Source organism: Canis aureus, chromosome X (assembly GCF_053574225.1).
Source record: "Canis aureus isolate CA01 chromosome X, VMU_Caureus_v.1.0, whole genome shotgun sequence".
In the NCBI taxonomy this organism is placed as follows: Eukaryota; Metazoa; Chordata; class Mammalia; order Carnivora; family Canidae; genus Canis; species Canis aureus.
Window position 1 is genome coordinate 60205847 of NC_135649.1, and position 24922 is coordinate 60230768.

Below are 24922 nucleotides of genomic sequence, written 5' to 3' on the forward strand. Positions count from 1 at the left end.
GATACAGGGTTTGGAGATGTGAATTGGGAGAGACAAATCTGTGGAACTGAGAATGGGTGGGAGACCTTTCTGCAAAACTAAGTCAGCAGTAGAGAGAGAAAGTGGGAGAGCGAGTTGTGCATAAAGGATCACAAAATGAACAGTGGTGTGAGGATCCTTTGGGTTGCATGGAGAGAGAATATTCCCCCTTCTGGAGTACATTTGGAAGAGAGTATTTTGCCTCTCCAAGAACAAAAGACCCACCAGGCAGTATTGAGTGGCCATTCAATAGCAGGAGACAGAGGTGTACACAGAAGATGGATAACCTGGCCATAGATTTTTGTCATTTCTACATAGAATCCTGGCACTTGCACAAGTTTGTGACTGCTTTTCTGGGACAGAAATGAGCATGTTGCAATGCTGCAAGGCTTTACTACAGCAGCAGAAGGAGCAGGTCTGAGAGCTGCCACATACTTTAGGATGTGTTGTTTTGAATCCCAGCTGCCCAAAGATAAAACACAGAACTGTGGCATGGGGCATGTTGATGGCTGGGCACAGAAAGATTGAGGGCAGGGATTTTACAAAATCCCGGGACACAGAAAGAATAGTGTTTGCTTTTCTGTTAGGGCCTCCTGAACAGTGGAGGTCTTCAGTCCCCGCCCCCCAGAGAGATGATAGTGTGGGGTGATGCCATCTTCCTTCCTCCTTCCCAACCTGTCCAACAGCACAAACTTCAAAGAGAAACAGTGCCTGCACTGGAGGTAGGAGTTGCTCACACCAAACCTCATCCTCTGTGCCTGGAAAGGTCATCTTTATTAGGGCAGGACCTACTATTAGCCAGAGAAGCAGGCCTCTCCCTAAAAAGACCAACTCAGGCCCTTCACATGCATCGAGGCTACTGATCATAGAGTGTTCCAAAGTTTCAGGTGAGATCCAGTGCTATTAGGACCAGGCTTGGTTTTTTCTTTCATTTTTTAAATTATTCTTTATTATATTTTTTAAATTTGTAATTCTATTTTTTATTTTATATTGTTTTATTTTATTTAATTTTTATTTTTTTCTCTTTTATATGACCTCAGGCTTATATTTCTTTGTTCGTTTGTTGGCTTTTTTGTTTCCTTTTCTCATTTTTGAATCAGGCATTTCTTCTCCCTCTTTTTTTTTTCCTTCTTTCTTTTTCCTTGGAAAGAGGCTTATATTTTTGTCTCTATTTTTGTTTGCTTTCTTGTTCCTTTTAATTTTCTTTTTTCTTAGATTAGGCATTTTTAAAAAATCAGGCGTATCTTAAACAAATGAAAGCACAACTTGTTAAAGGCCCAAACACTCTACACTGCAGGTAAGGAGGAACTCTGCAGAGGACTCACCAGTGGGAAAAAGCAGCCAAAACATAGCAGGAGAGTGCACACAACATGCACCAGAAGCATTTCCTGAAAAACCCCACCCTGCACAGTGTAGGGCCACTTCTTAATATTGTATTACTTACAGGAGTAGGGAACATAACAAGTTTTCATAACATGCAAAAGACAGAAACTGAGACAAACTGACAAGATGGAAGAATTCTTACCAAAAGAAGGATCAAGAAGAAATCACAGGCAAGGATTTTCTCAAAACAGATATAAGACAGAACATGAGAGACTCCTAACTCTGGGAAACGAACAAGGGGTGGTGGAAAGGGAGGTGGGCAGGGGGTGTGGGTGACTGGGCACTGAGGGGGGCACTTGATGGGATGAGCACTGGATGTTATGCTATATATTGGCAAATTGAACTCAAATAAGTAAATAAATAAACAAACAGATATAAGAAATATATATGAAAAATAATTTAGAACAACAGTTGTAAAAATACTAGCTGGGTTTGAAAAGAACATAGAAGACAACAGAAATACCCTGGCTGCAGAGATAAAAGACCTGAAAACTACTCAGGCCAAAATACAAAAAAATAGTATAACTGAGATACAAAACTGACTGGGTGTAATCACAATGAGGAAGGAAAAAGCTGAAGAATGAATACGTGATATAGAAGATAAAGTTATGGAAAATACTGAAGCTGGAAAGAAGAGGGAAGGAAAATGATTAGATCATGAATGTAGACTTAGGGAACTCAGTGACTTAAAAAGTGTAATATTGTTCATACCATAGGAGTCTCAAAAGAAGAATGGGAAAAAGGGCAGAAAGTTTATTTGTACAAAGTATAGCTAAGAACTTCCCCAATTTGGGCAGCCTTGGTGGCTCAGCAGTTTAGCACCACCTTTGGCCCAGGGCATGATCCTGGAGACCTGATATCAAGTCCCACGTGGGGCTCCCTGCACGGAGCCTGCTTCTCCCTCTGCCTATGTCTCTTCCTCTCTCTCTCTCTCTCTCTCTGTGTGTCTCATGAATAAATAAATAAAATCTTAAAAAAATAACTTCCCCAATTTGAGGAAAGAAACAGGCATTGAAGTCCAAAAAGCATGGAGAACTGCCCTCAAAATCAAGTAAAATGGGTCAATACCACAATATATCATAGTGAAACTTACAAAATATGAAGATAAAGAGAGAATTCTGAAAGATGCTAGGGACAAAAGATACTTAACCTACAATGGTAGACCCATAAGGATAGGAATAAATCTATCCAAAGAAACATGACAAGCTAGAAGAGAGTGGCATGAGTCCTTTCCATTTTCTTTTTGATAAGTCTAAGTGTTTATAGGACTTATTAGTTCTTTCGAAGAACAAGCTTCTAGTTTTGTTCTACTGTACTTCTTGTCTCTATTTCATTGAGTTCCACTCTAATCTTTATCATTCTTCTTCTGTTTGGTTTAGGCTTTATTTGCTTTTTTTTTGCAGGTCATTAATTGTAAGGTTCACTTGTGTATTTTAGACTTTTATGATTTCTTGAGAATTTCTTGTATTGCTATGTACTTCCTGGTTACAACCACCTTTGCTTTATTTATCCCAAAGATTTTCAACTATTATATTTTCATTTTCATTTGCTTCCATGATTTTTAAAAATTCTTCTTTAATTTCCTGGTTGGCCCATTCATTCTTAGTAGGATGCTCTTTAACCTCCAAGTATTGGGGCACCTGGGTGGCTCAGCAGTTGAGCATTTGCCTTTGGCTCAGGGTGTGATCCTGGAGTCCTGGGATCGAGTACTGCATCAGGCTCCATGCATGGAGCCTGCTTATCCCTCTGCTTGTGTCTCTGCCTCTCTCTCTCTCTCTCTGTCTTTCGTAAATAAATACAATATTTTAAAACAAAACAAAAACCTCCAGGTATCGTTTAGTATCTTTTAACTTTCCTCTTGTGATTGAGTTCATTTCAAAGCATTGTGGTCTGAAAATATGCATGAAATAATCCTAATCTTTTGATACCTGTTGGGACCTGACTTGCGACCCAGTATGTGATCTATTCTGAAGAATGTTCCATGTACACTCAAGAATAATATGTATTCTTTTGCTTTAGCGTGGCATGATCTGTATATATCTGTGAAGTTAATCTGGCCCAGTGTGACATAAAAAGCCCTTGTTTCTTTGTTGATCTTCTGTTTAGATTACATGTTCATTGATGTGAGTGAGGTGTTGAAGTCCTCTAATATTATTGTATTATTATATGTCTCTTTACTTCACTTACTAAATGGTTTATATAATTGGATGCCCCCACATTAGAAGCATAAATGTATATAATATTTAGATCTTCTTCTTGGATATAAACTTTAAGTGTGATGCAGTGTCACTCTTTATCCCTTACTACAGTCTTTGGCTTAAAATCTGATTTGTCTGATATGGGGATTGGTACCCCAGTTTTCTTTTGAAGTCCATTTATATGGTAAAAGTTTATCTACCACTTCTTTTTCAGTCTGAAGTTGTCTTTAGGTCTAAAATGAGTCTCTTGCAGACAGCATACGGATGGGTCTTACTTTTTTATCCAGTCTGATATCTTGTGTCTTTTGATTGAAGCATTTAGCCCATTTGTATTCAGAGTAACTAGAGAGATATGGATTCAGTGCCATTGTATTACCTGTAAAGTCACTGTTCCTGGACATTTTCTGTTTTTTTTTTTTTTTTTCTGGTTGGCCTATGTTATTTTTAGACTCTCTCTTCATTTACAAGATCGCTTTTATTATTTCTTGCAGAGCTGTTTTAATGTTCACAAATTCGTTTAGTTTTCATCTGTCCTGGAAGCCATTTATCTCTCCTTCCATTCGGAATTCATCCTTGCTGAATAAAGTATTCTTGGCTGCATGTTTCTCACTTAGCTCCCTGAATATATCATGCCATCCCTTTCTGGTATACAAGGTCTCTGTGGATAGATTTGCTGCCAGTCTAATGTTCCTGCCCCTGTAGTTTAAGGAGTCTTTTTGTGAGCTGCTTTCAGTAGTTTCTCTTTATCTCTGAGATTTACAAGCTTCACTACTATATTTTGAGGTGTTGATCTATCTTAATTAATTTTTGGAGGTGTCAACTCTACCTTAGACTTGAAAACCTGTTTCATTCTCCATAATTGGAAGGTCTCAGGTATGATTTGCTCAAATATACCTTCTGGACCACTCTTTCTCTTTTTTCCCTCAGGGACCCCAATTATTATAATACTGTTTCTGTTTTATGGTGTAGCTTTCTAGAAGCCTCCTTTCATGGTCCATTAGTTGTTTTTGTCTTTTCCTTAGCTTCCTTCCTTTCAATTAACTTGTATTCTTTTTTTAATATTTCATTAATTCATTCATCAGAGAGATGAGCGAGAGAGAGAGAGAGAGAGAAGCAGGCTCCGTGCAGGGAGCCTGACATGAGACTTGATCCTGGGACTCCAGGATCATGCCCTGGACTGAAGGCAGCACTAAACCACTGAGCCACCTGGGCTGCCCCATCAACTTGTCTTCTATGTCACTTACTCTCTCATCTGTCTCATTTACTCAAGATCTCAGAACACCCAATTTAGACTGCATCTCAGTTAGAGAATTTTTAATTTTGCCATGATTAGATCTTATTTCTGCACTCTGAGATTTTCTGGTGTCTCTTATGCTTTGTCACACTTCACATGTGTTACACTCAATTCCAGCTCTGATTCTTACTTATATCCATATTGATTAGATCTGTTGCGGAGAGTATTGCCTCTGGGTCTTTGCTTGGTTATGAATTCCTTCTTCTAGTCATTTTCCAGAGAAGAATGGATGAACTAATGAACAAAATAAAAAATACGGGATCCCTGGGTGGCGCAGTGGTTTAGCGCCTGCCTTTGGCCCAGGGCGCGATCCTGGAGACCCGGGATCGAATCCCACGTCAGGCTCCCGGTGCATGGAGCCTGCTTCTCCCTCTGCCTGTGTCTCTGCCTCTCTCTCTCTCTCTGTGACTATCATAAATAAATAAAAATTAAAAAAAAAACAAAATAAAAAATACCAACTCTAAAATCGAGCAAAACACACACTAGACAAATCCAAAGAGATCAAATTCCTAAAACTGAAAAGAAAAGAAAAAAGAAAAGAAGGGATTCCTGGGTGGTGCAGCGGTTTAGCGCCTGCCTTTGGCCCAGGGCATGATCCTGGAGACCCGGGATCAAATCCCATATCAGGCTTCCGGTGCATGGAGCCTGCTTCTCCCTCTGCCTGTGTCTCTGCCCCTCTCTCTCTCTCTGTGTGACTATCATTAAAAAAAAAAAAGAAAAGAAAAAATGGAATGAAACATAATTTCCTAGGTGGACAAAGCAAGTTAATCCACTTGCTCTTGAGTGTATTTTGGTCTTTGTGTTAGAAGACACTAAATCTCAAAATTGTAAAGAAAGCAAAACTTTATATGTATCTATATCTATATATAAAGTTGAATGCAGTGAAATGTTGCCATAAAAGAAGAATATATCTACAAAATGTAAATGTAAAAATGAAAAATATAAAAAGTTTTAAAACAAGAGTTGATAAAATAAGAAACTAGAAGAAAAGGAAAAATAGAAAAAAAATATCTTAAACTTAAATATAAATGAATCATGAGTAAAAAACCCTCAATTTCAAACTCTATATACTGTTTTCCCCTGGAGCAGAAATTTTGAAGTGCTGTGTTCTCTGTACACTTAGTGCTCCATATTCTAGCTTGGCTTATAGGGGATGGGCTTGCTATGTTGATTCTTTAGTGTTTCTGTCTGGGAGGAGTAGCACCACCCCTTGCCAGGGGTCCAGGCTCTGTGTACACCACAGTTTCTGTTTTTTCTATGTAGCTTTTTGTTCCCTGTAAGTTTTCTGTACTTATTTAAAGAAGGAGAATGAAAATGGTAGTACCCTGATCTGCAGCGCCAGTGCTGAAAGATTGAAGTCCCCTTTCTTCAGTAAATCCTCAGGGGTAAATGGTGAACTTTTGTGCGTGCCATACTTTGCAGGCTCCTGCATTGCTCACCCACACTAATCCTCCCAGGGAAAGGTGAAGGGTCAGGCATTTCTGCCCTTTTTAGGAGCCCCATATTGAGAGTGGTCAGTACGTTGTGTGTGCTCCCATACCAGCCCTATGGGGAAAGGCAGAAGGCCACATACCTCTGCTGCAAAGGCAGTCTTAAGAAGGAAATTTGAAGCAGTACAGACCTTCTTCAAGAAGGTTGAGTAACGTCAAATACACAACCAAAGCTTAATATAAAAGGACCTGGAAAAAGAACAAGTAAAGCCTTAAAAAAGAGCAGAAGAAGGGACATAATTAAGATCAGAGCAAGAATACATGATATATAAATTTAAAAATAAACAGATAAGCGAAATGAGGAGCTGGCTCTTTTAAATAATGAAATTGATAAAACACAGATTTATCAAAAAGAAAAAAGATTCAAACAAATAAAATCATGAATGAAGGAGGAGACATCACAACCAACACCATAGAAATACAACAATTATAAGAGAATATTATGAACAATTATATGCCAACAAATTGGGCAATTTGGAAGAAATGAATGCATTCACAGAAACATATACACTACTAAAACAGGAAGAAGTAAAAAATTTGGACAGACTCCTAATCAGCAAAAAATTGAATAAGTAATTAAAAATCTTCCACCAAACAAGGGTCCAGAGCCAGATAGCTTACCGGGAGAATTCTACAAACATTTAAAGAAGAATTAATGCCTACTATTCTGAAGCTGTTCCAAAAAAATAGAGATGGAAAAAAGACTTCCAAACTCATTCTATGAGGTCACCATTATCTTGTTTCCAAAACAAAGTCCCCATCGAAAAGGAGGATTAAAGACCAATATGCCTAGTGAACATGAATGCAAAAATTCTCAACAAGACACTAGCTAATCCAATTCAACAGGACATTGGAAGGATTATTAAACATTATCCAGTGGGATTTATTCCTGGGCTGCAGGGGTGGTTCAATATCCACAAAACAATCCATGTGGTACACGACGTTGATAAAAGAAAGTATAAGAATCATATTCTCCTCTCAACAGATGCAGAAAAAGTATTTGATAAATACAACATCCTTTCTTGATAAAAAGCCTTTGAGAAATTAGAGATTATAAGGAACATTCCTCAATATCATAAAAGCCATATATGAAAGATAGTTAATACTCTTCAAGGGGGAAGACTGAAAGCTATTACCTTAACGTCAGGAACAGGACAGGGATGTCCATGCTCACCATTGCTGCTAAACATAGTACTGAAAAACTTAGCTTCAGCAATCAGACAACAACAAAAAATAAAGACATCTAAATTGGCAAGAAATCTGACAAATTCTCATGCTTCACAGATGATATGATACTATGTGAAGAAAACCTGACAGATTCCACCAAAAAATTGCTAGATATTATTCATGAATTCAGCAAAGTCACAGGACATAAAATCAATGTACAGAAATGTGTTACAATTCTATATACCAATAATGAATCTGCATAAAGAGAAAGGATGTTATTGATCCCACTTAAAATTGCACCAAAGGTCATAAGATGTCTAGGAATAAATCTAACCAAAGATGTAAAGGATCTGTACTCTGCAAACTACAGAACATTTATGAAAGTAATGGAAGAAAACAGAAAGAAATGTAAAAACATTCCATGCTATTGGATTGGGAGAACAAATATTGTTAAAATGTCTACTACCCAAGGAATCTACACATTCAATGCAATACATTATAACACCAGCATTTTTCACAGAAATAGAATGAACAATCCTTAAACTTGTGTGGAACCAGAAAAGAATTCAAATAATTGAAGTAATGTTGAAAAAGAAAAGCAATGAGTTGACACGTCATAATCTCAAACATAAAACTGTATTATAAAGCTATAATCATCAGGACAATAGGTACTGGCATAAAACTAGATACATGGATGAATAGAATAGAATAGAATAGAATAGAATAGAATAGAATAGAATAACCCAGAAATTGGCCCACAACTATATGGTTAAATAATCTTATAACAAGCAGTAAAAAATATCCAATGGTTAAAAGGCAGTCTATTTAACAAATTGTGTTGGGAAAACTGCAACATGCAGAAGAATGAACTCAACCACTTTCTCACACCATACACAAAAAGAAATCCAAAATGTATGAAAGACTTAAATGTAAGATAAGAAACCATCAAAGTTCTAGAGGGGAGAATGGACAGCAACCTCTTTTTTTCTTGTCCATAAGAAATTATTACTAAAATGTCTACAGAGGCAAGGAAAACAAAAGCATAAACAGAATATTGGGACTATATCAAGATAAAAAGCTTCTGCATAGTGAAGGAAAGAAAACTAAAAGGAAATGGACAGAATGGGAGAAGATATTTGGAAATGGCATATCAGTTAAAGGTTAATATCCAAAATCTATTTAAAAAATCATCAGTCTCAACACTCAAAATGCAAATAACACAGTTAGGAAGTGGGCAGAAAACAAGAACAGACACTTTTCCAAAGAAAATATCCAGATGGTTAACAGACACATGAGAAGAGGTTCAACATCACTCATCATCAGAGAAATATAAATCAAAACCAGGATGAGATATCACCTCATACCTGTCACAATGGGTAAAAATAACATCTCAGGAAACAAGAGATGTTTATGAAGTTGTAGAGAAAGGGGAACCCTCTTGCACTGTTTATAGGAATGAAAATTGGGGCAGCCACTCTGGAAAACAGTATGGAGGCTCCCAAAAACATTAAAGAATAGAAATATCCTATGACCCACCAATTGTACTACTAATTTATTCAAAGGATAGAAAGAGCTGTTTAGAAGAGGTTCACGCACTACAATGTTCTCACTATCAACAATAGCCAAATTATGCAAAGTCTGGAAGTGTCCATTGATTGATTAAAGGATAAAGAAAAATCATATGCATATACAGTGGAATATTACTCAGCTATCAAAAAAGAATGACATCTTGCCATTTACAAGAACATAGATGGAACTAGAATGTATTATATTAAGTGAAATATGTTAGTCAGAGAAAGATAATTAGAATATGATTTCATTCATCTGTGGAATTTAGAAAAACAAAACAGGTGAACATAGGAGAATAGAAGGAAAAGTAAAATAATATAAAAGCAGAGAGGGAGGCAAATCATAAGAGACTCTTTAGTTAAGAGAACAAACCATGGGTTACTAGAGAGGAGTTAGAAATGACGAATACCCACCATTTGCTAAATGATTGATGCATATCAAAGATAGTTCTATGTTGAGATGAGCACTGGGCATTATATGTGACTGAAGAATCACTAAATTTTACTCCTGAAACAAATATTACACTATATGTTAACTAACTTCAATTAAAATAAAAAAATCAGTATAGTATTGGCACAAAAATAGACATATATAGATCAATGGAACAAAATAGTAAACTTAGAAATAAACCCACAATTATATGGTCAATTAAATTTTGACAAAGCAGGGACATATAACAATGGGGAAAATAATCTTAGGATACCTAGGTGGCTCAGTGGTTGAGCATCTGCCTTTAGCTCAGAGTGTGATCCCAGGATTGAGTCCCTCATTGGGCTCCCCTTAGCTTCCCCCTCTGCCTATGTCTCTGCCTCTCTCTTTCTGTGTCTTTCATGAATAAACAAATAAAATCTTTGAAAAAAATAAATAATCGCTTCAACAAATGATCCTGGGAAAACTGGTCAGCTCTATGCTAAAGAATGAAACTGAAGGGATATCTGGGTGGCTCAGCAGTTGAGCATCTGCCTGCAGCTCGGAGCATGATCCTGGAGTCCTGAGATCGAGTCCCACATTGGGCTCCCTGCATGGAGCCTGCTTCTCCCTCTGCCTGTGTCTCTACCTCTTTCTCTGCCTCCCGTGAATAAATAAATGAAATCTTTAAAAACATGAAACTGAATCACTTTCTTACTGCACCATATACAAAAATAAATTCAAATGAATTAAATAATTAAATGTGAGACCTAAAGCCATAAAGATCCTATAAGATAGCACAGGGAGTAATTTCTCTGGTATTTGCCATCATGGCATTTTTCTAGATATGTCTCATAAGGGAAGGGAGATAAAAGCAAAAATAAACTATTGGGACTACCTCAAAATGAAAGGTTCTTTGCAGAAAAGGAAATAATCAACAAAATTCAATAACAACCTACTGAATGGGAGAAGATATTTGCAAATGGCAAATACAACAAAGGGTTACTGTTCAAATATATTAAAGACTTATATAGGGTAGCTCTATTTTTAACTCTTTTAGGAACCTAAAAGTTTTCTAGAGTGGCTGTACAGTTTTCTAGAGTGGCTATACGTGTTCACATTCCCACCAACAGTGCAAGAGGGTTCTCCTTTCTCCACATCCTCTCCAACATTTGTTTCCTGTCTTATTAACTTTCACCATTCTTGCTGATGTGAGGTGGTTTTGATTTGTATTTCCCTGATGGCAAGTGATGTGGATAAAGAAGATGTGATTATATATATATATATATATATAATCTCACAATGGAATATTACTCAGCCATTAGAAACAATGAATACCCACCATTTGCTTCAACATGGATAGAACTGGAGGGTATTATGCTGAGTGAAATAAGTCAATCCAAGAAGGACAATTATATGGTTTCACTCATATGTGGAATATAAGAAATAGTGAAAGGAATTATAGAGGAAATGAGGGAAAATAAGTGGGAAAAATTAGAGAGGGTGACAAAACACGAGAGACTCCTAACTCTGGAAAATGAACAAAGGGTATTGGAAGGGGAGGCGGGCAGGAGGTGGGGTGACTGGGTGATGGGCACTGAGGAGGGCACTTGATGGGATGAGCACTGGGTGTTATACTATATGTTGCCAAATCGAACTTCAATAAAAAAATATATATATATATCTGAAAAAAACCTACTTATGTAGTGCCTCACCCCCAAACAAATAATCCAATTAAAATGAGCAGAAGATATGAACATACATTTCTCTGACAATGGTCCACAGAAACATGATAAGATGCTCAGCATAACTCATCATCAGGGAAATGCAAATGCAAATGAAAATGATACATCGCTTCAGACCTGTCAGATTGGTTAAAATAAAAAAACACAAGAAACAAGTATTGACAAGGACTTGTGGAAAAAGGAGTGTTCATGCACTGTTGTGGGAGTGCAAACTGTTGAAGCCACTATGGAAAACAGTATGGAGTTTCCTTAAAAAGTTAAAACTAGAACCTCCCTACTATCCAGTAATTTGCACGACTGAGTATCTTCCCCCCAAATATAAGAACACTAATACAAAGTGATATATGCATCCCTATTCATATAGTAGCATTATTTACAATAGCCAAGTTATGGAAGCAGCCTGAATGTCCATAGATAGACAAATGGGTATATAAAAATATGTATATATATATATATATATATATATATATATATATATATATATATAAAATGAAATATTGCCAGCCATAAATAATGAAATCTTGCTTTTGCAATGACATGGATGAAGCTACAGATATAATGCTAAATGCAATAAGTCAGTCAGAGAGAGAAATAACATATTATTTACTGATATGTGAAATTTAAGAAGCAAACAAATGAACAAAAGACAGAGAGAGTGAGAATGAAGGACAGAGAGAAAGATAAAGAGAGAGACAGAGACAGAAACCAGGAACAGACTCATAACTATATAGAACTAACTGATGGTTAGCTGAGGGGTGGGGGTGGGGGGTCGGTGAAATATGTGCTGGGGACTAAGGATTGTGATGAGCTGGATAGGATGTATGGAATTGTTGAATCATATTACACTTGACTAATATAATACTGCATGTAAACTATATTGTAATTAAAATAATAAAAAAGCAATCACATATTTAAGGCAAAACAAACATTAGATTGAGTATTGTGATGTCACAACAGGAAATATGTAGTATTTTGAGATTGCCTATAAACTATGTACAATATTGAAATAACCAAATATAAGTGAAACTTATATCAGCTGAACTTTTATTTGGTCAAAGAGGGGAAAAAAGAAAAAAAAGACAAATATTATTAAATCATTGGGACTCTTGTCACTTTTAAAACTAAATTGAGACTTTGAAGCTTCCCAGAAAAACACCACCACCACCACCACCAACAACAACAACAACAAAACATGCATGCACAAAAAAAAAAACAAAAACAAAGAAAAGCCTTCCCAGAAGTACTTTAGAGGGATATGGAAGCTAGGTCATTAGTGAATTACTAAGCCACTTGTTTTTGGTAACATGAATCACAGACAGCTTTGACGTTCAGAACTAAGTATTAAGGGGCTTGTGTAAAGAAGGAATTATCATCTTGCAGTTTACAGATATGTTGCAACTATCAAGAACAGAGAGACCAAGAAAATGTCACTGTGGAAATTCAGGATAGAATACAAATAAACAATGAACTATGAGAAAAAGATTGGCCGCATATGAGGCAAGTCGGTCAACCATAAACATAAAAAGAAATAATATGACATGTTCAAAGACAGGAAAACAAAAAAATAGGAAGACTATAGAAAGCAAGGAAAACGTTTTGTAAATATTACAGGCATATTGGGCAATAGGGTGCTAAGCTTAGCTCTCTATTTCTATACTTCAACCTGTCACGTTTATTGTATTTGGGTTGAAACTCCTCTGAATAATAATAATAATAATAATAATAATAATGTACATCCACTAAGATAAAGGTATCAGGCAAAGTCTTGGAGAATAAAACCTATATAATAAGAGAATGTATTAATTAGTATAGGATATCAGAAAAAAATATTAGCAATCTTGATACCAAGACATTACAGTATTCACTGAGTAGCCAGAAAGAGAAAAAATTCCTTTGTCAGAAGTGCTCTACGATAATTTATGGAAGGAAGTTGCTTACTAGAGAGAAGATAAGAGTGATAAAGGTAAAAAAAAATAGAAGTATACTAAAAATAATTAAAGGTTAAAGGATAAACAATTTTCATTGACCAAATTCCCAACTCAGCAAAGAACAGGGGTTATAATTGCATAATTTAAGAATTCTGAAAGAAAATCCTTAACTTGTGTGTTAATATAATATGTAATATTTGCAAATAATGGAAAATTCTACTCAGACTGGTTGTACTGAAATATGGGACTTCTACTGTCTTTTTCTTTCTATCTCTCTGTCTCTTTCTATTTTTCTGTCTCGGTCTCCCTTTCTCTCCTTTTCTCTCTTCCTTATGCTTTACTCTGCTTCCTTCTTATCAAATTCTTCCCAAATGCCTCTTCTCAGATGCTTCAGGCTCACTTACTACTAAATTAGTAACTCTCAATGGATAAATAGAATTTTATAACCTTCTGTGAGCCAAAACAAATTTCTGAGCCTAAAGTTTTCCAATCTTTGACCACTCTCCTAAAATATTTTGAGACTTATTTTCTCAAAACCCACAAATTAGAAAAGAAGCAGTAGGGATAGCTGATAAACATGTGAAGGTGTACCAAATAGGGCTCAAAAAGTAGCTTGAGATTTCTAATTAATAATTATTATTATAATGCCCTTCACTTAGATATCATCCATACTATAATAAAGATATCCTGCACTCCAGATATCTGCCAGTGTGGAAATTTAAACTTGTTAGAGAGGAAAGAGGCAAAATAATATATCCTAGGCGGTAGCTGAAATAAAAGATCCTCAATGACTGATGGTGGAAGGCATTAGAATAGAAATGGAAATGACATAAAGTCTGGAGCCAGAGAGTGAGGAGTCAGGAATGGGAAAGGTTAAGAATTATTCTGCATCTAAAGAGAGGAAGGCCATATCAAGGTATATTTCACAAATAGAAACAAAAGAAACTAGAAAGTGAAAGGCATTTTGCATCATTAAGACAGAGAAAGATCATCACAAAATGCTAGTCAAAGGCATATAGTGGAATTTTAAAGTCACTCAATTTTCTTTTTATTTCTAATTACTTCTTAATGGCAGCTTAAAATATAGCCAGAAAGAAGAGGGTACATCTCTCCTGTGGCAAAGTTGCAGAAATCTTATCAGAAAATATGACCTTTGTCGGTTATCACTCCCTTTATTCACATGTTGTCATCTGCACTCACAGTCTTTTGAAGTTAAATTATATTAGAGGAGTAAATCCTGTCACCAGAAAAAAAGGCTAGGTTTAGTTTGGCGAGGGCTAGCAAATAAAATGCAAGATATAACTTAATTTAAATTTCAGATAAATAATAAATTATTTTTAGTAAAAATATATCCCAAACATCTTAATACTGCATACGAAATAGTATTTGTTATTTTACTAGAATTCAAATTTAATTTGTATTTCTGTATTTTTTACTGCTTAACTTGGCAACCTTATTCTTGACATGTATACAATGGAGAATATAGAGATGAAGGTGAGCCGTCAGTCTTCTATGCTCTTCATAGAAAGACAAATATTTGAGTGGCACCTTTTTATTATTTTCACAATCCACTCCAAATACCACAAAGGTCTACTTCCTCATGCAGGTTCTAGGAGCAACTTTTCCCTTCCTTACTGCACTTTCATACTTTGGGCTATAATGCACCTTCCCAAATAACCCCAGGGCCTAATACCAGACATCCAAGGACATCTCAATTCAGAGCCAATGAGCACTGTTATACTATATGTTGGCAAATCAAACTCCAATAAAAATAAATAAATAAAAATAAAATTATTTAACTAGCCAAACTCAGGCTGGTTTGACCTGCCTCTCCCATTTCTTCTTACAGAAACCACAATAAATACACTTGACCATTTTTTTCCTCTCTCTCTCTCTTTCTGCCTTCCGACTAACTCTGATGCTTCCCCTAAGTGGCCTTGAATGACATCTGTGTTTTTTTCTGATAACTGACTATACTAAACTAAAACTTTTGCTTATTTCTCTCTTAATCTGCATCTGGCCTCACTATACCTCATCCATAGTATAGTTAAAACACTCATTTCTCATGCAAAATGACATAAATATCTATAATTATACATATATATGACATATATGTATATATATATGAAATTATGGCAAGTCGAATTTCAGAGATTTAAGCTTTGCTTTCTCCACCAGATAAATTTTACTAAACATGACAAGGGCTCAATATGGGAATTATTCCAACTGAAAGTTATGTTGATTTCATTTGGAGACACATTGGGCAAATGACTACTATGTGGGTCTGTGGATCCAAATCGCTCACTTTGGCCTGAACTTTAGTCAGGATTCCATTTATTACTTAGCGCATGTGTGCCACCACTCTAATAAGGAAGCTGTGATTATCCCTTGGGTTTCCAGGCACCAGTGTTAACTTTGTCCCTTGCTTAATAGTCATTGAAATATCTGTTTTCCCATTTCCTAAAACTTCTGAGAGCTACCCTATCTGTGACTTTTCCCCATTTTCATTGGTTTTAGGAGCTCACATTGGAGAAGTTTTAGCTCATAATAGGGAGAAGTAGTATTATCAGCAAGCTCAGAGGGTCTAAAGACCCTCAGAGTGAAAATCCTCCAGGGAATCCATCCATATGTACACATATCAGATTTCAAAGCTCCTGATCTTACCACAACAGTCTTGTGTTGCTGAAAAGTTAAAATGTTTTTGAAGTTCTGCTTTACTATTAAATCCAGTGTCTGCACCTTAGGTATGCCTACCTTATCACCAAAGGAAGCACATGTCTTTTTGTAAGCTACCAAAGATGCTCTCTGGTTTTTACACTTAGCATTTAACAGGTGGTTAACTGCCCTCAGTTTCTTATTATCTCACTAAGCACTAAGCAAACAACTCCACTGTCCTTGTAGACATTGTTTCTCTCAATTACTTTAGATGATTTAATTATTGTCTTTAAGGGTGTTTTATCCTGGGAAAGTGCTGTTACCAGTAAAATCATCAGCCGTTGGACTGTCACTTTTTCCAAAGATAATTTTTCCTTACATGCCAGTCAAAATGGGTTCCTTTTTGTTAGCTGGGATATGAATACCCAAACCTTTTCTTACTGGTACTACCTTGATCAGTTTGGTTCTCTGAGAAGCAGATGCAAAAATGACATTATATGTGCAGAAGATTTATTGGAGAGAGAAAGAAGCATTAATGATGGGAAAGGAGAGATGGCATTGGTAAGTAGGGATAACTTTCACACTGTGATACTTTACTAATAACTATAAAAGGAGAGAAGAAAAGGAAGGCTAGATAAGAAAAGTCTCAGACTGTAGCATTGTTCTAAAGGAAGTTCTGGCTAGGCTGATGGGAATACAAGAAGCTAATATTGTCTAATAGAGGATTCCAGAGAAATGAGCATGTATTAGCATTCCTACTGTGCTCAGTCATTGATTGGAGAGAAATCTATAGCAGTGGCACGACATGAATGTAGCAGTAATCCATACAAATGGCAGTTAGGGCTGTTCATAAAATATACTTCCTGCAGTCTAACAACTGAGTGGTATATTTCCATTACTGCTGCATGTGACTACAATATTTTTTCAGAAATGCTGTAACCCAAGTTCTCTTATCAGCTATTAAACCTTATTAGAATTCTCAGAATCTTGCTTTACCTACTAATTTCATTTGACATTATGTGAGAATTTCATTCTCATGGGGCTACTGTGAGTATATGATAAAATATAAAGGATTTGGGGAAATTTCAGATTCTAGGTGGATAACAGGACATTTACTTTCATACATGGTAACATTGGGTGAGTTAAAGGAAGATGTTTCTGCTGTGCACATTTAATTTTAAATCATTGAATTTAAACAGAGTTATATTTCAGATGTAGCTTCCATTGGCAAATAAACTAGTTCATAGCTCAATAAATTAATTTTAGTCAAATTGGGTTGTTTCTATCTCTTGGCTACTGTACATAATACTGAACATGGGAGTTGCAAATATTTCTTTGAAATCTTGATTCAATATCAGATGAATATCCATAAGTGGGATTTTTATCATACGTTAGTTCTGTTTTTAATTTTTTGAGTAACCTCCATTCTATCGTTCATAGCAGCTGCACCATTCCATTTTACATCCCATCAACTGTTTACAAGAATTCAAATTGTTTTACCTTTTTTTTGGTATGAGGTGATATTTCATTATTTTTTTTATTTTATTTTCCTAAAGTCTAGTAATGTTGAGCATTTTAATATCCTTTTAAGTCATTTGCATGCCTTCTTTGGAGAAATGTCTATTTGACTCCGTATTTTATTTTTTCTTTTCATTATTTTATTTTAATTCTAATTAAATTAGAATTTAAGAGTACAGTATATTAACTTCAGGTGTATAACATAGTGATTTAACAATTTCATACATCCCCAGTGCTGAGTTCTCTCTCCTGTTACCTTAAAAGCACAGAACAGATCTGGGGTAATACATTGTAAGGGGTGAGTTTGGATGCCATAATTGGCAGGCTCAGGTACCATTACTGGTGGGTCCAGTTGTCACAGGGAGCTTGGAACCTCAGCAAGCCCAGGGTTCACAAGCTCATACCAGTTGCTCTGTGGTGATGAAACACAGAAGAAAAAAGCTGTAGTTTTGTGTGGTGGAGTTATTTAAATACTCTTAATTTTTATTTTATTTTACACTTTTTTAAAGATTTTATTTATTTATTCATGAGAGACACACAGAGAGGCAGAGACACAGGCAGAGGGAGAAGCAGGCTCCATGCAGGGAGCCTGATGCCGGACTCAATCCTGGGTCTCCAGGATCACACCCTGGGCCCAGGCGGTGCTAAACTGCTAAGCCACCCAGGCTGCCCTATTTTACACTTTTTAAAATTTATTTTCTTCTTTTTGTTTTCTTATCTGTTTTTTATTCTTAAAATTTCATTCTTTTTTTTCTTCTCTTTTAAATTTCCATTGTTCTTTTATTATTTTGTTTCTTTTTATTAGTATTATTTTTTTTCTTTCTTCTTTCTGAAAAAAAAAAAACATGGTTAAAGGAGTAAACTAACATACACAACCATAGGCCCAGCCATTCAGCCAGCCAGCAAAAGTCAACAAGCACACACAATCTGTATAAGACACTCCGTATTCGAGACCAGTCTTTTAGGTTTAAGGGAAATAGCTATTCCACTTAATCCCTAGTAACAAATACAGAAAGTCAGGCAAACTAGGGAGAGAGAAGTATATGCTCCAAAAGAAAGAGCAAGGAAAAAAACCCACAGAAAAAGAGCTAAATGAAACAAATAAGCAATATACTTGTTAAAAAATGTGAAGTAATGATTGCAAGGGTATACACCAGACAGACCTTTAATAAACATATAGAAAATTTTAAAAGGAACCAGTCAAAGTTGATTAATACAATAGATGAGTTAAAACACACACACGCACTAGAGAGTGTCAACAGTAGATAACAGGATATAGAAGAAAGTATCAACAATCTGGAAGACAGGGTAATAGGGAACACACAAGTTGAACAGCAAAAGGGGAAAATAAGTTTTCAAATGAGGATAGAGGGGTGCCTTGGTGGCTCAGTCAGTTAAGGATACAAATATTGATTTTGGCTCAGGTCATAATCTCAGGATCTTAAGATCAAGCCCCACATCAGGTTCCATGCTCAGCATGGAGTCTACTTGAGATCTCTCTGTCCCACTGCCCTTCCCCTTGCCCTCTCAAATAAATAAACAACTCTTTAAAAATGAAAATAGATTAAGAGTTGTCTTGGACAACATCAAGTGAATTGATGCATCCTCAGTATAGAGGTCTCAGAAGAAGGGAGAGAAAAATGTGTAAGAAACTTATGCAAAGAAACTACAACTGAAAACCTCCCTAATCTAGGGATGGAAACAGACATCCAAGTCCAAGAATCACAGAGTTCCAAATAAGATTAACTAATGGAGCTCCACACCATGACATATAATTAAAATGTAAAAGGTTAAAGATAAAGAGAGAATCATAAAAGCAGCAAGAGAGAAACAAAAAGATACCTACAAGGGGAAATATATAAGGCTATCAGTTTATATTCAGTAGAAACTTTATGGGCCAAAGGGAGTGGCATGATATATACAGAGTGTTGAAAGGAAAAACAAACAAACAAACCTATAACCAAAAATACTTTACTCAGCAATTTTATCACTTAGATTTGAAAAAAAGCATTGTTTTCTAGACAAGCAACAGATAAAAGAGTTTATTACCATTAAACCATCCTTATAAAAAATGTTAAAGAAACTTAAACCAAAACCAGACAAAAACACTACATAAAAGAAAGCTACAGGCCATTATCTCTGATGAAATAGGAGATGTCAATATTGGTAAAGATGAAGCTAAACTATCACTATTTACAGAAAAATACAGAGAAAATCCTGAGGATTCCATAAAAAATATTAGAATAAATGAATTCAGTAAATTGGCAGAAGCAAAATTTATACATGGAAATTTGTAGTGTTCCATTACACTAAAAAAAAGTCACAGAGGAGTGCCTAGGGGCACAGTTGGTTAATCCTCTGACTTGGTTTTCGCTCAGGTCATGATCACAGGGTCATGAGATAGAGCCCTGTGTTAGGCTCTCTATTGAGCATGGGGCCTGCTGGAATTTTTCTCTTCCTCTGCTCCTCCCCGCCTCATGATCTCTCGCTCTCTATAAAATAAATCAATGAGTCTTAAAATTAAGTCACAGAGAAATTTTGTTAAAAGCCATTTAGAATTCCAACAAAAATAATAAAATGCCAAAGAATACACTTAATCAAAAAGGTTAAAGACTTAAACTCTAAACACTGTAAAACATTGATGAAAGAAATTGAAAATGAGACAAACAAATTGAAAGGTATTACATGCTTATGGATTGGAAGAATTAATATTGTCAAAATGTCCATATTACCCAAAACACTTTTTAAAAAAGATTGTATTTATTTATTTATTTGAAAGACAGAGAGAGAGAGAGAGAGAGCACAATGGGGAAGAGCAGAGGGAGAGGGAGAAGCAGGATCCCCACTGAGTAGAGTCTAACATGAGGTTCAATCCCAGGACCGTATTATCATGACTCAAGGTGAAGGCAAATGCTTAACCAGCTGAGCCACCCAGGTGCCTTGCCTTACCTACAACAATTTAAAGATTCAAATAAAAAATACCAATAGCATTTTCCACTAAACTAGAACAAATACTATGAAATTTCCTCAAAAAAAAAAACTAAATATAGAGGTACTACACAATCCAGTTATTTCATTAAATGGCATTAACCCCAGTAAAACAAAAACACAAATGCAAAAATATATATACACCCTTAGGTTTATTGGAGCATTATTTATAGTAGTGGAGATATGGAAGCAACCTCTGTGTCTATCAATAGATGAATAGGAAAGTTGAATATTGGAGAGGAAATGGAGAAAGTGGAACCCTCATTCATTGCTGTTGAAAATGTAAAAAAATCTGCAGTTCCTGTGGAAATGTATGGCAATTCCTCAGCATATAAAACATAAAATTTTGATATAATTTTGATATATTCCATCAATTCCACTCTCTATTATATAACCAAAATAGCTGAAAACATATATCCACACAGAAACTTGTTCACAAATATCATAGCAGCATTGATCATATAGCCAAAGTAGAGACAAACCATTCAGTCATCAACTGATGAAGGAATAAACACAATGTTCTCTGATTATACAATGGGATATTTTTTAGCATTGAAAAGGAAAGAAGTGATGGTACATGTTGTAATATTGATAAACGATGAAGACATTAGTCTGAGTTAAAGAAGCCAGGCCAAAAAAATACAGAATTATTATTATTAAATTATTGTAAATTATGTAAATTATTCTTTACAGATGAATTGCTGAGTATAGGAAAATACCTAATTAGAGAATTATAATATGTAATTGTCACTGGTAGGGGTAGGGTGAATGGGGATTGTTTGCTAATTATTACTAGGATTCTTTGGGGGTGATGGAAGTGCTTTTGAATTAGATATTGGTGGTGGGTGCATAATTTACAAGGTGAATACATTAAAACCCACTGAATTATAGAGTTAAAATGGTGGATTTTATGGTATGTAGAACATATATTGATTTTAAGAAAACTTTGCTATTCAACTTGCATATTTATGCACACTAACTTTTTGGTATACTTTGGAGAACATAATTTAGGAGACCCTCTTTGAAATCTTCTGTAATGCCTACAGTTTATACCCATTGCTCTTTATCTGGGCCATACATTAGAGTAGCTATTATTAAGCCCCCCCACAGAGTTCAAAATTTCCCATGGGAAATCCTAGAATACTTTATTTCTATTAATCTACCAAGTGCTTTTGTTAAGACCATACCATAAAAGTGATAACTGACTCATTTATCTCAGACTTCCTAGGCAAAGAAGAGTCAAGTGGATTTTAGCTGTTTGGCAATAACCAGGTCATATAGTCCTTCTACACCATAAGTTTCTTTTCTGTAGAATTGTGGTAGATTTTGACCCTTATATATTTCTTTTTTATGTGTGTGTACCAAGTATCTTATTTTGAATTTATTTTACTTTATATTATTTTAATTTTTGCTTCTACTCATAAGTTTATTTTTTCATTCTCCATATTTTTATTTAAATTCAAATTAGTTAACATACAGTGCAATATTAGTTTCAGGTGTAGAATTCACTGAATCATCACTTATATATAACAATCAGTGCTCATCACAAGTACTATCCTTAAAAACCATCACCTATTTAACCCATCTCTCTCCCAACAATCCTCAATTTCTTCTCTATAGAGTGTGTTTCTTGGATTGCCTCACTTTTTTTCCACCTATGTTTATCTGTTTTGTTTCTTAAATTCCACATATGAGTAAAATCACATGGTATTTATGTTTCTCTGACTTTTTTGACTGAATATAATAATTTCAAGCTCCAACCATGTCATTTCAAATGGCAAGATTTGATTCTTTTTTATGACTGAGTGTATTCCATTGTGTATATATGCCACATGTTTCTTTTCTTTAATATTTTATTATTTATTTATTTATTTAAGATAGCATGGGAGAGGGAGAAAGAGAGAGAGAGAGAGAGAGAGAGAGGGAGCAAAGGGTGAGGGACAAGCAGATTCCATGCTGAGTGCAGAGCCTGACAAAGGACTTAATCCCAAGACCCTGAAACCATAACTCCAGCCAAAACCAAGAATCAGACACTTTAATCAACTAAGCCACCCAGACACTCCACCACATATTCTTTCTCCATGCATTAGTCAATGGACATTTGGACTCTTTCCATAATTTGGCTATTGTTGATAATGTTGCTATAAACATTGGGGTGAACATGTCCCTTTGAAGTAGAATTTTTAATCTTCTGGATAAACACCTAGTAGTGCAATTGTTGGAACATAAGGTGGTTCTGTTTTTAACTTCCAAAGGTCCTCAATCCTGTATTACAGAATGGCTACATCCATTTGCATTCCTAGCAGGAGGGCAAGAGATTTCCCCTTTCTTCACATTTTTGTCAACACCTTTTGTTTCCTGCATTGTCAATTTTACTATTCTGTCAGCTGTGATGTGATATCTCATTGCAGTGAAGAGTAACATAGAACATCTTTCCATAGGTCTGTTAGCCATCTATATGTATTCTTGGGAGAAATGTCAATTTGTGTCTTCTGCCCATTTTATAATCAGATTATACATGTTGGGGGTTTGAGCTTTACAAATTCTTTATGTATTTTAGATACAAACCTTTTATCAGATATGTCATTTGCAAATATCTTCTCTCACTACATAGGTTGCCTTTTAGTTTTTATTATTTCCTTCCCTGTGCAAAAGTTTTTTTTTTAATTAAGTCTCAGTAGTATATTTTTCCTTTTGTTTTCCTTGCCTCAGAAGACCCATCTAGTAAGAAGTTCTATGACTGATGTCAAAGACGTTACAGTCTGTGTTCTCCTCTAGGATTTTGATGGTTTTCTGTCTCACAGTTAGAACTCTCACCCATTTTGAATTTTATTATTATGTAGAAAGAAAGAAGTTTGACTTCTACCTTGATGATTTTGATGTTTTTATTTATATTCATTGTTTCATTGCTGAGGCTAGGAATTCTCATACAATGTTAAACTATCGTGGTGAAAATGGACATCCCTGTCTTGTTTTGATTGTAATGGAGAAACCTCTCAAGTTTCCCCACTGAGAATTACATTTGCTGTCGGTTTCTCGTATATGGCCTTTACTATGTTGAGGTATTATCCCTCTAAACCTAATTAGTTAAGGATTTTTACCACAAATTACTTTTACACTTTGTCAAATGCATTTTCTATCATCTATCAAAAGGAACATATAGCCCTTAATTTTTTTTCTTTCTTTCTCTAATGTGGTGTATCACATTGATTGATTTGTGAATTTTGTTTTTCTTATTTTTTATAATAAATTTATTTTTTATTGGTGTTCAATTTGCCAACATACAGAATAACACCCAGTACTCATCACGTCAAGTGCCCCCCTCAGTGCCCAGCACCCATTCACCCCAACCCCACCCTCTTCCCCCTCCACCACCCCCAGTTCGTTTCCCAGAGTTAGGAGTCTTTATTTTCTGTCTCCCTTTCTGATACTTCCCACCCATCTCTTCACCCTTCCCTTCTATTCCCTTTCACTATTATTTATATTCCCCAAATGAATGAGAACATACAATGTTTGTCCTTCTCCGATTGACTTACTTCACTCAGCATAATACCCTCCAGTTCCATGCACGTTGAAGCAAATTGTGGGTCAAATTGTCATTTCTAATGGCTGAGTAATATTCCATTGTATACATAAACCATATCTTCTTTATCCATTCATCTTTCGATGGACACCGAGGCTCCTTCCACAGTTTGGCAATTGTGGACATTGCTGCTATAAACATAGGGGTGAAGGTGTCCCAGCGTTTCATTGCATCTGTATCTTTGGGGTAAATCCCCAACAGTGCAATTGCTGGGTCTTAGGGCAGGTCTATTTTTAACTCTTTGAGGAACCTCCACACAGTTATCCAGAGTGGCTGAACCAGTTCACATTCCCACCAACAGTGTAAGAGGGTTCCCTTTTCTCCACATCCTCTCCAACATTTGACGTTTCCTGCCTTGTTAATTTTCCCCATTCTCACTGGGGTGAGGTGATATCAGATTGTGGTTTTGATTTGCATTTCCCTGATGGCAAGTGATGCAGAGCATTTTCTCATGTGCATGTTGGCCATGTCTATGTCTTCCTCTGTGAGATTTCTGTTCATGTCTTTTGCTCATTTCATGATTAGATTGTTTGTTTCTTTGCTGTTGAGTTTCATAAGTTCTTTATAGATCTTGGAAACTAGCCCTTTATCTGATATCATTTTTGCTTTTGTTTCTTTTGCCTTCGTGGATGGATCTTGCAAGAAGTTACTGTGGCCGAGTACAAAAAGGGTGTTGCCTGTGTTCTCCTCTAGGATTTTGATGGAATCTTGTCTCACATTTAGATCTTTCATCCATTTTGAGTTTATCTTTGTGTATGGTGAAAGAGAGTGGTCTAGTTTCATGCTTCTGAATGTGGATGTCCAATTTTCCCAGCGCCATTTATTGAAGAGACTGTCTTTCTTCCAATGGATAGTCTTTCCTCCTTTATCAAATATTAGTTGACCATAAAGTTGAGGGTCCACTTCTGGGTTCTCTATTCTGTTCCATTGATCTATGTGTCTGTTTTTGTGCCAGTACCACACTGTCTTGATGACCAC